This window comes from Xenopus laevis, chromosome 8S (assembly GCF_017654675.1).
Source record: "Xenopus laevis strain J_2021 chromosome 8S, Xenopus_laevis_v10.1, whole genome shotgun sequence".
In the NCBI taxonomy this organism is placed as follows: Eukaryota; Metazoa; Chordata; class Amphibia; order Anura; family Pipidae; genus Xenopus; species Xenopus laevis.
In genome coordinates, this window is record NC_054386.1 from 39,129,854 (window position 1) to 39,142,961 (window position 13,108).

Below are 13,108 nucleotides of genomic sequence, written 5' to 3' on the forward strand. Positions count from 1 at the left end.
CTGACCTGGTCATAGCTACAAGTTTATTTAATTTGAAAAACACAGCTGCTCATTCAGGTGTAGGATCTATTATCCAAAATGTTTGGGAACGGTGGTTTTCCCCATAAGGGATCTTTTTGTAATTTGTATCACTATACCTTAAGGGCAGAGACACACGGTCAGATTCAGGGATATTATTTAACCAACGAAAAATCTCCTCTTCCTCCAGCGGGATGGCAATCGGATCGCTTAGTTTTCTGAAGTCACCCAAAGTTGCCTCACAAGAAAACTTCGGACAACTTTGGAAAATGAAGCGCTCCGAGTGCCATCCTGATGGCGATTTAGATTCTAGCTATTCTATGTTTCAAACTTACATACAAATTCATCTTAAGAACAAACCTAGAGACCCTATCTTGTACGTAACCCAGGGACTGCCTGTATATATATATATATATATATATATATATATATATATATATATATATATATATATATATATATATATATATATATATATATATACATACATAGACACACACCACTCACAATGTCTATCATATTTATTTGGAGCAAAAAATTTAGCTTGTTAAGTTGAAATGCACCTGGTTGATGGTTTGCATTTGTCCCCTTGTCTATCCATATTCTCAACAAGGTATTGACCAGTGTATGTATCCATTCATCTATTTGCCTGCCCGAGTATGTGTCTACCTACCTACACATTGGCCAATCTATTTATGTGTCTCTAATCTGTCAAGTCAAAGCAAAAAGGATGGACGGCACTCCGTTCGAGGAGGTAGCAAGTTTTATTGCAGGCTCCTACAAGGATCAAAAGCCCTACGCGTTTCAGGATACAATCCCTTAATCATAGGCATCTGATCTGTCAAGTGACTGTCAATCTGTCACTTTCTAATCTCTTATCCGACTGTCATCATACTACTTCTTATTCAGCTATTTGTCTAGCTACCAGCTTTGTACAACTCTGGTCCCAGCCTCCAAATGTAATGTTTGTGCATGGGTGACTATATCTATGGAGTAAGCTTTTTGCCAAATAAATATTTTTTCCCTCGCTAGTAACCATCCACAAAAAAAACAATTGTTCCCCATCCTATACACCAGTGCTGTCCAACTTCTGTGGTACAGAGGGCCGAAATTTTTCTGGCCTACATAGTGGAGGGCCGATAACGGAAGCCAGTTTTGACCACTCCCTGTTTTTAAACCACATCCATGTTACCACAAGATCATGTCCACATTAATTGTAGTAAAACACCAAAAAAAAACCAAATGGTTGGTGCTCACTGCAGGGATATCACTTATCACTCATATGTGAAAAAAATTGTCATATTAGGACATGCTCTTAAATCCATATGCCTCCTCTTCCCTTTGGATAACACAGCCCCCCCAACACATGATTAAACACCTTAGGGGCCCCTAACAATAATTTATTTTCATATGCCAACAAACCCCCAGAACAAATACCAGGCTTATGTTCCACAGGCAGAGCAGGGCACACACTGGCAGAGCATGGCACACACTGGCAGAGCATGGCACATGCAGGCAGAGCAGGGCACACATAGGCAGAACAGGGCATACACATGCAGAAGAGGGCACACACAGGCAGAGCAGGGCACTCACAGGCAGAGCAGGGCACTCACAGGCAGAGTATGGCACACTCAGACATGGCACACACAGGCAGAGCATGTCACACACAGGCAGAGCAAGGCACACACAGGCGAGTATGGCACACACAGGCAGGGCACACATGGGTAGAGCATGTCACACACAGAGCAGGGCACCCACCGGGAGAGCATGTCACACACAGGCAGAGCAGGGCACACACAGGCAGAGTATGTCACACACAGGCAGAGTAGGGCACACACAGGCAGAGCAGGACACACACAGGGAGCATATGGAAGGCAGAACAGAGCAAGAAACAGGGAAACCTATCAGGACCTAATATGTACTACATACCGTGACACAGTGCTGGTGCCCCATTAGCATTTTGTATAAAGTGTGAACAGGTGAACAAAGAGGGCAGTTTCAGTCTGGGTTTCAGGTGTGAACAGTACATGACTTTAGGGGTACGAACAATAGAAGTGTCACAAGTCTGAACAATGCAGGGGGAGAACAGATGTGAACAATACAGGGGATTAGTTTGAAGGTTTAAACAATGCAGGGGCCAGTTAATCTCTGTAGTGATACCATTTAACACATGCTAAGCAAACACAGCAGGTAGGTGGGGGGCCACACAAGGGGGAGGGGGTCGCAGGTCGCCAGTTGGACAGCCCTGCCATACACTATACATAAACTGTTCTGGTTTCCACCTGTGTGTTTAACTTGTACTTTTTTTTTAATGTTTCAAAATCAAGGGTGGAAATTTCAAGTGGGAGTGTATGTACCTGGTTTTACGGGCACTAATGCACTCTTATTCACATGATCTGCTTAATGGTCTAGAATGTGGCATTAACCAGCCCTTTCCTTTTAAAAGGAAGAATAAGTGTTTAAAAAAAAAAAAAGAATAAAAGAAAGCAGAACACAGATTTAGTGCATTATGCTCCGATTATTACCGGCCCTTGTTGAACATGGATATTTCTTTCATATGTGCTATAGATTTGTGCGGCTGTTGTCTAACAATATCCGTCAGATTGCACAGCTGGCCTGGCATTAAGGGGTTAAACCAAGCATCAGATGGTAATATTGTCTGGACCTGCTTCATTTGAGACAAGACCTGCAGAACTCATATGCCCCAAGCAATGTAAACAGAACAGAATCCCCCTTATGAGACGGCTACAACTGATTAATAAGATCTGAATCTCATAAAAAAAGCTTCTCCTTTATGCAGTTTTTATTTTATTTTTCCATATCCTTTCATGCTAGTTTGTTCTTTGCTTTAGTCCCCATAACCTTCCTCTGTTTCAGCCTCCTGTGTTTCTGAGTCCCAGGAGGAACAGCGTTAGCCATAAATAAAAGCAATTTGTCAAGACGCACAAGTGAAAAATACCCCAAAAAGGACCCCAACTTGTTGCGTTGAAATTGATTTTCTTTCTTTTAGCTACATTAGGGAGAAACTGAAACTTGTCAGAAGCTGGATGGGAAAGTTCAAAATGTATTTATGAATCCAACAAATACCGAATAGGCCACTTAAAGTTTTTATTCTGCTTTCATTTCAAAATAGGATTTGAGGATATATTTTTCAGTCTCTGGATTTCTGAAGCCAACACGATTTCCAGCAAGTGTATTTGTTTTTTTTTTGGTCTGCACATGGAACCAATGGCCTGCAGCTCTGATAGGTTGTAAGTGGTTGAGGTTCCAGCATCGGTGGCACATAACAGACCTACAGGAAGGAACAGTGATATCATGATGGCAAATGGGTGGATTAGGGGAGTTGCAGGTAGTGGGGGTGGAGAGCTTTAAAGACTGGTTCAGATAATGGAAACGTTTGGGAAGGAAAGTAATGGATAGCCAATTATATATTTACAAGCAAGTACATTGCTGATAAATTTATAATACTGCCTTACCGTAACGGGTGATACTATATGTAATCATATAAGGGGACCATATAACAAGCTCTCTAATGCTTAATTTACCAGCAAGTCCTTCCAGCTGACACAAGAGCATCCATTCCAATAAAAAGAAAGCAGGTTTCATCTTAATATACATAATGGGGTTTTTTTACCTAAAAGCCATGAAGCTGCGGAATTCTCTGACTGAATCAGTCGTACTGGCAAATACATAAGAAAACTTCAAGAAAGGACTGGATGCCTTTTAGCAAGTGAGGAAATACAGGGTTATAGAAAAAAGTTTATGTTGATACAAATACTGGTCTGATTGTCATCTTAGAGGCAGGAAGTGACATTTCCTCTTTGAGGCTTTTTTTTTCTTCCTCTCGATTAACCAGCAGTTACGAAGGTATCATTTAGACATTATGGGGCACATTTACTATTGGTCGAATATTGAGGGTTAATCAAGGGTTAATTAAGGAAGGATTTAGTGCAATTACTTCGATTGAACGATCGAAGGAAAAATTGAAAAACTATTAAACGATTCAAAGGATTAGAACGATTCGAAGGATTTTAATCCATCGATTAAACGATTTTCCTTTGATCCCAAATTGCCTAGAAAGCCTATGGGGACCTTTTAAAGAGACAGTACTTAGACTATCGAATGGTCGACTAGTCGAACGATTTTTAGTTCGAATCGTTCGATTCAAAGTCGTAGTTGAAGGTCGAAGAAGCCAAAAAAATACTTCGAAATTCGAAGTATTTTTTATTCTAATCCTTCACTCTAACTACAGTAAGTAAATGTGTCCCAAAGTATTAAATCCAAAGTATGTGTGTCTTTTTTCATCTGAAATTAATATGAATTTTTATGGGAGGCCAAATAAGACAAAAATCCACTCACAGTAAAGGTGGCCATAATCTCCCCAAAACACCTTGTGTCGATTTACAAATTTAGTGTGATCCAACGAATCCGCAAATAATCGTGAGGTTAGAGGACACTGAACAATCGTGCATCTAATGATTTTCATCGGACATCCTTCAAAACATTGATCATTGGGTTAGAACCTTTTCATCGGTCAAGGTGAAGGCAGCTACCCATCTTCAACTAAACAATATCGCTTGAAACGGTCTTTTTAGTTGATGGACAAATCGTACCGTTAAACAATCGTTTCAGGTGCTACGATAACGAAAAGATCTTTTAAAAACCTCAACTTCTATGGCCACCCTAACTACTATACTTTTAGTAAACAGGGCTGCAAATCATGTCACTTTCTTCCATCAGGGGAAACTGAAAATGCATATTAAAATATTTACATTTTATTATGAATTTCTGTTCGTATTATTGTCATCCAATTTTCATAAGGGTACATTATAATATTCCTGTGGTTTTGTTTCATCTGTCCTGCTAAGATGCCTTACTTCACTCACGATGCATGTTTATCTTATATCCTGCAGCATGTATAAAGTAAGTGGGTGTAAGATAGGTCACTGTATTTGGGGCCGCTGCTCTGTTATAAATATAAAAGCTCAGCCATAAAGCACTGAAAACACACTTTGTTCAGTAAAAGGAATCAGATGAACTGCTGGTATATTAATAAATTTTACTACAAGTGCAAAAGGGACTTGCTTGGTACTGATGAAGGAGGCTACCAATAGGGTTGCGTAGTCTGCCCCAATATTATTTTTTTCAATACTTATCACTCAGAACCCACGCCTGTGGCCCACCCATAAATGTCATCACCCCACTTATGAACAAAATCATCCCACTCCTTTAGGACACTGCCCTGCCTTTCTTATAGCATGTCAGCCCCCAGCATGCCTTGGCCAGGATACATAAGGTGGCAACCTTTTCTACCAATGGGATTTTTACTCTGGGTCCTCTAGTTAAAGTAGTCTTATGAACGAATGCATTGGTACTTGAAAGGAGCATGTATAAGAACAATGTACCTCTGCAGTTAATCATGCCCCATTTTGCACCTTCCATTGCTTAACAGGGGCGATCCTGGGGGGGATTCCACCCCGCTTCTCGCTCTTCTGTTAAAATGTTAGCGTCAGAGTGGGTCGAAGCGAGGCTGCAGCTCTAGTGAAATGAGCACTATAGCGCTCTTTGCACTAGCAGAGCCAAATCTGTTTAAAAAAACCAAAGTTTGGCCCTTATATTTACCAGAGGCAGCTTTTTGCAGCACCTGGTATCTGGCTGCTCACTGCCACCCGAGTGTTTAGCAGTGAGCAGCCAGTTACCAGGGGCTGCAACGAATATCTGACATCTTGGGGCAGATTTTTAGTTTATACAATCCTGTTTCTCATGGTCTGAACTAATATTGGGCTGAACAGATATTGTGTAAATGTACCATGGATCTGGATGGCTACCTTGCACTTGTTCAGCCAAAACAAGCACTGCTAGGGCTCATCATCAGACTTAATTATTGGCCCTGAGAGACTAACTTTAATTGAATATAAAGTTCTTCCCAAGTGGCCAGCACACTATAAGAGACAAGTCCAGATCAAATATCACTGTTTAGAACAATGTCAAGGTGATTCTTTACAATGCTGGTAAACATGGAAGGTCACCTCGAAGATCACCAACTGCCCTCAAGTCTTTGTTAGTTAGAGCTTGAGAGGGGTCCATGCTGTGTTCTGGCTCAATCCTATCTTGAAAACCAGTGGAGGCAATCAAAGGAGGAGCAGATTGATCACCATTGGTTGTGAAGGTTTAGACCCAAACTGCAGAAGGATCAAAGTGGTTTGGAGATGCAAACACTGCTGTGGAACCTCCAAGGTTGAAGGAAGCGAGAAAGAACAAGGATAAGTAACTCTGTGTTCCTCACCAAAGTATCTGTGGACACATTATAACCTTTGAGCAGTCTAGATTCTCTTCCTAGAAACTGAGAGTGTGAGTATAAGACATCAGTACTATGTATCTGTTTGGGTAACAGAAATATCAGAGGACTTTCAGAGTGCCAAATGCAACTGTCAGATAGGGTTTGTGATGCAAAAATCTGTGATCTCCAACCTATGTTTCTCCAATTGTTATTGATATGAAATGTGGCAGCTTCAGCTTATGAACACAAATACATACAGATATGGAAGGGTCTTTGTGCAGAATATCCAATAGTAATGTGTGATATAGAAATGTTAACTACAAATATAAATGGGATATATTTGTGGTCCAACAGTGAAAGGGACATGGAAGAACATCATCTGGTGTGGTCAACCACACAGGGCTGTAAATGGAATTCTCCATCACAGGGACACCTCTTTAGACTTTGTCATGCAGTATGCTGCACAGATAGATCCCACAAAACGATGCCAGCGGGGGGCTTTCCCCTGCACTAAAGCAGAGTTCTGCAGGGAAAATATGTAAGTGCACAGTGGCCTTTTAATAATCGAAGAGACATTTCAGTGCACACTTACACATACTCATTTTCAACAAAATTTCTCTGGGAAGATTTATAAAGTGTAAGTCTATGTTTGGGCCAGAGACGGACAGGTTATTGGCAGAGCTGCCTGGGGTCTGTGTACTCGATACAAGAAAGATGTGCTGTGTAGGAGGCAATGGGAAAAATGTTGTGTGGTGTCTGTATCAGTCACAGGAAACAAGTATCATAATTTACTTAAGAAAAGCTGGACAACTCCAACAGCAACCTTGTGAAACCCTGCTATTCTCCTGCAGTCTTTCCTTCTGTTAACCCCTCATCTCTAAAGGTGGCCAAACACTGGGAGATCCACTAATTTGGTGACGTCGCCAAACAAGTGGATCTCTCCCTGATATGACCACCTTGCGGTGGGCAATATTGGGCTGCTTTGTTGTGGGCCCTAGGGCCCAATGATCGGATCACAACAAAAAGTATACGAGTGGTCGGATTGAGGACTGCATCAACGAACAGAGGCGGTCCATGATCCTATGGGTTCTTTAAACCAACCTGATCTACATATCAATAGATATCGATAGGGGAAGCCCATCGGAGGGCCCAATACACTGCCCAATAAGATGCCGACTTTTTTTGTCGGCATCTTATATCAGCCTGTGTATGGCCACCTTTACTCTCACAGTCCCTACCATCTCCTCCTGGTGCTTTATATAATTTCTACCTATAGAGCCTCCCATGACTTCCAATAAGCCCTCTTTATCACTCTCTCTATTTTTCCATGTAACCCCTCCCTATTGACACTCCTGTTGCTCCATGTAACTGACATATGGCAACTCTTGCACACACAAATGGATGCAAATATATAGAATTGGACAAATGAGGGCACACAGTAACCCTGTTAGATGGTGGTCAGGAGAAGAGGCTGCTCAGTTCCGTTGGGCTATCCGGTTGTTTGTTGGACTGCCAAAAGAAGTTCATGGACCTCTATGGGTCACTTCATTGCCCAGTAATCTGATTGCACAACTGTTGAGTAGAGCAGGCAGAAGAGTTTAAGGATTATATGAATGACACTCCCTTTGAGATTGATTGAACTTAATATGAAAACCATGATTCTTTTCATTCCAATTGTAAAACCCTTGATGTAACTCTATTGTGAAGTAACGTTTAATATAGTACAAAACTTCACAACAGATGTACTAAAAGTTATTGGGCCACCATAACAAAGACATTTATAGACCCCCAAAACTTCCCAAAGTCGACCTTTTTGCAAATCATTTTTGAAATTGCTCATCAGCTTGGGACCCACTAGGCCCTCTACATTGCTTACCCCTCCTGGATTCATAAGGAGCAAGCGTATTCAGGTATAATTGGCCACTATTGACTTAACGGATAGCTTAAAAGCCCTTGCACTGGGCCAAAATGAACACCTGCCCACCTGATAGGGCTTTGGCAGGGTCAGAACTAAGGGTAGACAGAAGAGGCACATACCCACTTATTTTAAGCAATTCCCTACTCCCCAAGGTAGCGCTAGCAAGAGTGTTTGTTCACATGCCACCAGAAGCAAGCTTGTTTGTGCATGCACTCCACCACGTGAAGGGGGGTTACAAAGCTGGCTGGGTTGACTGTGGTGCCCTGTCTGGTTTGAACAAGCCCTGTCAGGTTGGCTTTAAAATCCCATTGGGCAAAGGCTGTTGCAGTTTTCTGCTGACCAGTCTTCAAAGCTACCCCTTTACAAATAAGCGAATATTTGTGTGTATGTCCAACTGCACTGGACAGCACTGGAACTTATTTAAATAGCATTTCCCTACTTTTTTATATTCAGAAAAATATATTGACACGTTCTGCCCTTGAAGCCTTATTTACGTGAAAATCTGTGATGAGTCATCAAGGTGTGGGATGTTCCTCTTAAGAGCAACCAGTAAAGTCCAATGCCCAGAGTCCAGGGAAACAGTGACCTCTTATGGTCAAAAACACAATTGACTGCAAAGCTGTAAATGTGGGACCCTAGCAACAAGGTAGTTGCTAAAATTCCAAATCGGAGAGCTGGTGAACAAAAAGCAAACTAATCCCATAAGTGATTCAAAAACTAAGACCAATCGCAAATTGTAGCACAATATTACTAAATCATCGAAATCATTGCCAGGCAGTGTTTTTAATTCTAGTGAAATGGAAGAGGTCTAAGTATAGCCCTAAATGGGTTGATGCATAAAGACAATAGGTGTGACTTACAAACATACCTGAAAGTAGGGGGCTATAAAATACCCACCCTATGTCTTTGGATGAATGGTGGCACCTATTGACAGTGAGGAACCCTGAAGCTGCCACCACTCTGGATCTAAGTTAGCTGCAGGGTTCCACAGCACTTTGTGTCAGTAGACACCAGACTTGCGCATAGCGAACTGGACATAAATGCCTTTTTGAATGTTCATTGCAGAAGTGATGCAAAAATTGCTTAAAATAAGCTATTCTATAACATACTCAAAGTTAACTTAATGGTGAACCACCCCTTGAATTGGTCACTGGTTTAAATGCAAATATTTTATTAATTGCTTTGGGTTACTGCACCTAGGCAAACCTAATGCCTTCTATAATATACAGGGGAAAGGCTTACAGCTCTGGGTGTGTTTTGTCTGTGCGATTCTTCCAACACAGCTCCACTCTTATTTGATAGTAGCCTAGATGTGCCATAAGCATTGCCATTCTTGGCCAAAACCTGGTAATGTTTGTCTTGGCACCTTTTCCCTGGCTGAGACCAAATGCCAGATAGCAGTTTGCGTACTGTTACCTTTAAGATTAGCAGATTGTTCTATAAAAGTAAGGCTTAAATAAAAGGCAGTCACTGCAATTACCCAATTTCCAACACATTATTCAAACTCATTTCTCTAAAAAAAAATATTCCGGAAAGGCAACATTAGTAATGTGGCAACAGTGACCTGCTTAAAACAGACCCCCCAGCTATTAAGAGTGAGCAGAATATGTTATTTGAATGGCCCTCAAAAGTTCATTAGAGACAGATTAGATCCCTCAAAAGGTTTAATTTCCTGTCTCCATAATGTTATCTATACAGAACTCTTTCTGGCCTTATTGTGCGAGTGTCCCACAGTTGTCTATTGCCAGGCAGAGCCCTTTCAGTATCCACACATTTGTGTGTTTTCTTTTCAAACCATCAAGTTTTATTAGAAGTTTAGTGAGTGAGATAGCCCACACCAAGCAAAGGAACAGATGATATCACGGAGAGACCATAGAAAAGGGTATAAAAACAAAATGTGAAGAAAAGGAGAGATAAGGGAGGGATGTGCCTTCATAAATAGCACGTCGTATAAAGGAAAGTACAAAGGACCCAGAGACGCAGGTGTTTACCAATATCAGATGCTCTTTTCTATCATTTTTATTTCATGTTTTCTTTTGTACCTCTTTGTGTGAAATTTACCTTAAAGGGTACCCGTCACCCAAAAAAATTATTCAGAATCCTATTTGATCACATTAGTCAAGCAAAATGAACTTTAATTACACTGTATAAATTATTTGAATCTTGTTTCCTTCAATCTGGGAATTCATAATAATGGCAAGCAGGCAGGAGCCATTTTGTGGACACTGTTATTAAGACAAGCCTTGTATCATCTTAAAATCTTGTTTGTACACCAGAATAGGGGACCCGATGTCCATCCCCATGCCCTGGTTACACAAATAAATGGAGAAGAGAACGGGGGAATGTGTGGAGAGCAGTGACATTTAGGAAGTGTTCAATGGAAAGTGAAAGTAATTGTCTGCCCGCCTCTATGCCTAAGGCATAGAAGAGGGGCAGACAATATTTGATATTTGACAGCTGAGATTTTTAAATGAGCTTACAACAGCTATGAATGCTTTAATAAAAAAATTTAATTGGATTTCATGTTTAATTTGAAAAGGACTTTTATTATACAGATTTTTGTGTCTGCGTGACAGGTCCACTTTAAATGGGAATTTGCTATAAAGGAGAAATTTACCTTAAAACTAACTGTAGTACCAGGGTCAGACTGGGCCTGCGGGACACCGAGAAAATACCCAGTAGGTCCCAGCCCTCATGGACCAAGACCTGCTCCCTACAACCAGCAGCTCCAGGCCTCCTGTGTGAAGGTGGACAGAGGGGGTATTTGCTGGGGCTGACGGTCCTGATGTGGCAGTCCTGGTGGCCCAAGATACCTCCCCAGTCTGGTGCTGTTTAATACAATTCATGCAGCTGCTTTTGAGATCCCTTATCTGGAAAACCCCAAGGCTCTAGATAACCAGTACCATACCTTAGCTGCCTTCAAATGCAAGGGGGGGTAAAGGGAACCCCTTGCATTTGAAGGCAGCTCAGGTATGGTACCGGTTATCTAGAATGCTCGAGCCTTGGGGTTTTCCAGATAAGGGATCTTTCAGTAATTTGGATCTCAATATCTAGTCTACTAAAAAATTATTTAAACATTAAACCAAATAGTATTGTTTAGATACCAATAAGTATTAATAATAATTAGAATCAAGTACAAAGTACTGTTTCATTATTACAGAGAAAAAAGAAATCATTTTTAAAAATTGGGATTATTTATTACAATGGACAGTATGGGAGACAAGTTTCCCATAATTCAGAGCTCTCTGGATAATGGGTTTCCAGATAATGGATCCCATACCTGTATCTGTCTCTCTGTTTATATTTTTTGTACCCCTGATTCTGACTACTGAAAGAAGAAGTAGTAGAAGCCAGCTGATTTGTAGACCTGGAGAAGTGACAACTTCTACATTATGAAAGAGTAAAAAACCAGCAGTGAGTTCCACAAAGATGTGTTGTTACTTAGCCTGGTAGTTTCTAAAGCAAAAGGAGGGAAGAAATAGCCTCTTCTGTGGGTCCTTAAGAAGGGAAGCAGGGGCACTCCTGCCATGAGGCAAGGTGAGAAGTTTGCCTCAGACGGCAGCGAGTGGCCAGTTACAAGGGGCAGCAAAAAGTCGCCTCTTGTAACTTTAAGAGAGAAATTTCTGGGTTTTAACCCGAAAATTCTGCTCCTCTAGTGCAGAGAGCTATTGCACTCATTGTACGAGCGAAGGGGGGGGGGCGGAAGCAGGGGTGCCTCAGGCAACAGCAGCCCCAGAATTGCCCTTGAAAAGAAGAGATAAATACAGTGTGTAACTACCGTGCAGTAAAAGTTGCCGAGTCTGCTGTATGGTTTCCCATTCTGTCACTTTAAATTACCTGTCTGTCGCAAATAATTTAGTGGACAACTGATTTGTGGGGGTAGGATAAATTTGAGAGTGCTCATCTAAGGGTGTAGGCTTGACTGTATGCCATTGGATATATTTTTCTCTTCTGTAAGCCCTTAGCCTCATTAAGGGGAGAAACAAGGTAAACTCATATGTGGTTTCTAGCCTCATTGGGGAGGAGTGAAGATATACATATTCTTATCTGAGGCCCCTCATCTTTATCGAAAGAATGTTTGATATTATTACACTATGAAAGCATTTTTTTTGATTCTTAAGCTTCCTCCCCCCAGGAATTTTTAGCTGGATCTTTGTACATATTGTTAAAATAAAGCCAATAGCCACTGATACATTGATGGAACCCCTGCAGGTACTCTACACACACAGGCCACACACACAGTTTGTTGTAGTCTACATCAAAAAAATGAGAGAGAAGTAGCAAACACAGAAACCCGTAGTTCTTAGGAGCTATAACAACTCCCAGCATCCCCAAGAGATGCAGGATTTCTACTATAGCACCCGCCAGCAGCTGCAGATGGAGTGCAACTCATTAGGGTCAAGTCTGAAGCACAGACAGAAAGCTTTTCACATTCCCACCTCTCTGACTGAAGCGAATATTGACTGCAACCACAAAATTCAACGTGGTTCTAAAACTGTGGGTTGTTCCAACTTAGTCTTTCCTGGTTGGTGTAACAGAAGTTTTTAAGGTCCCGGCTCCCCATAGATACGCATTGCTTTCCCCTTCCTCTAACTTTGTCATTGATACTACAGTGTGCCAAGAAGACCACCAGATCTTTCCCAGCCCCGGTCCAATGGCTCCACCCACATGATGACCCTGCCACCATGCAAACAAACTGCAATTGGCATGCAGGGTCCTTGCAACAGGTTTTTTTTGCAATTTTCTTAATAATCAAAGCTTACTGGGACAACCTGTCTTTCCTTCTTCACAATTCCTTCTCTCCTATACTAGAGCAGCTGTCCCCCAAGCTGCTCCAAGAGCCAACTTGCCCCATACATGCCATTTCAGTGCTGTCCATCCCAACATTTTCA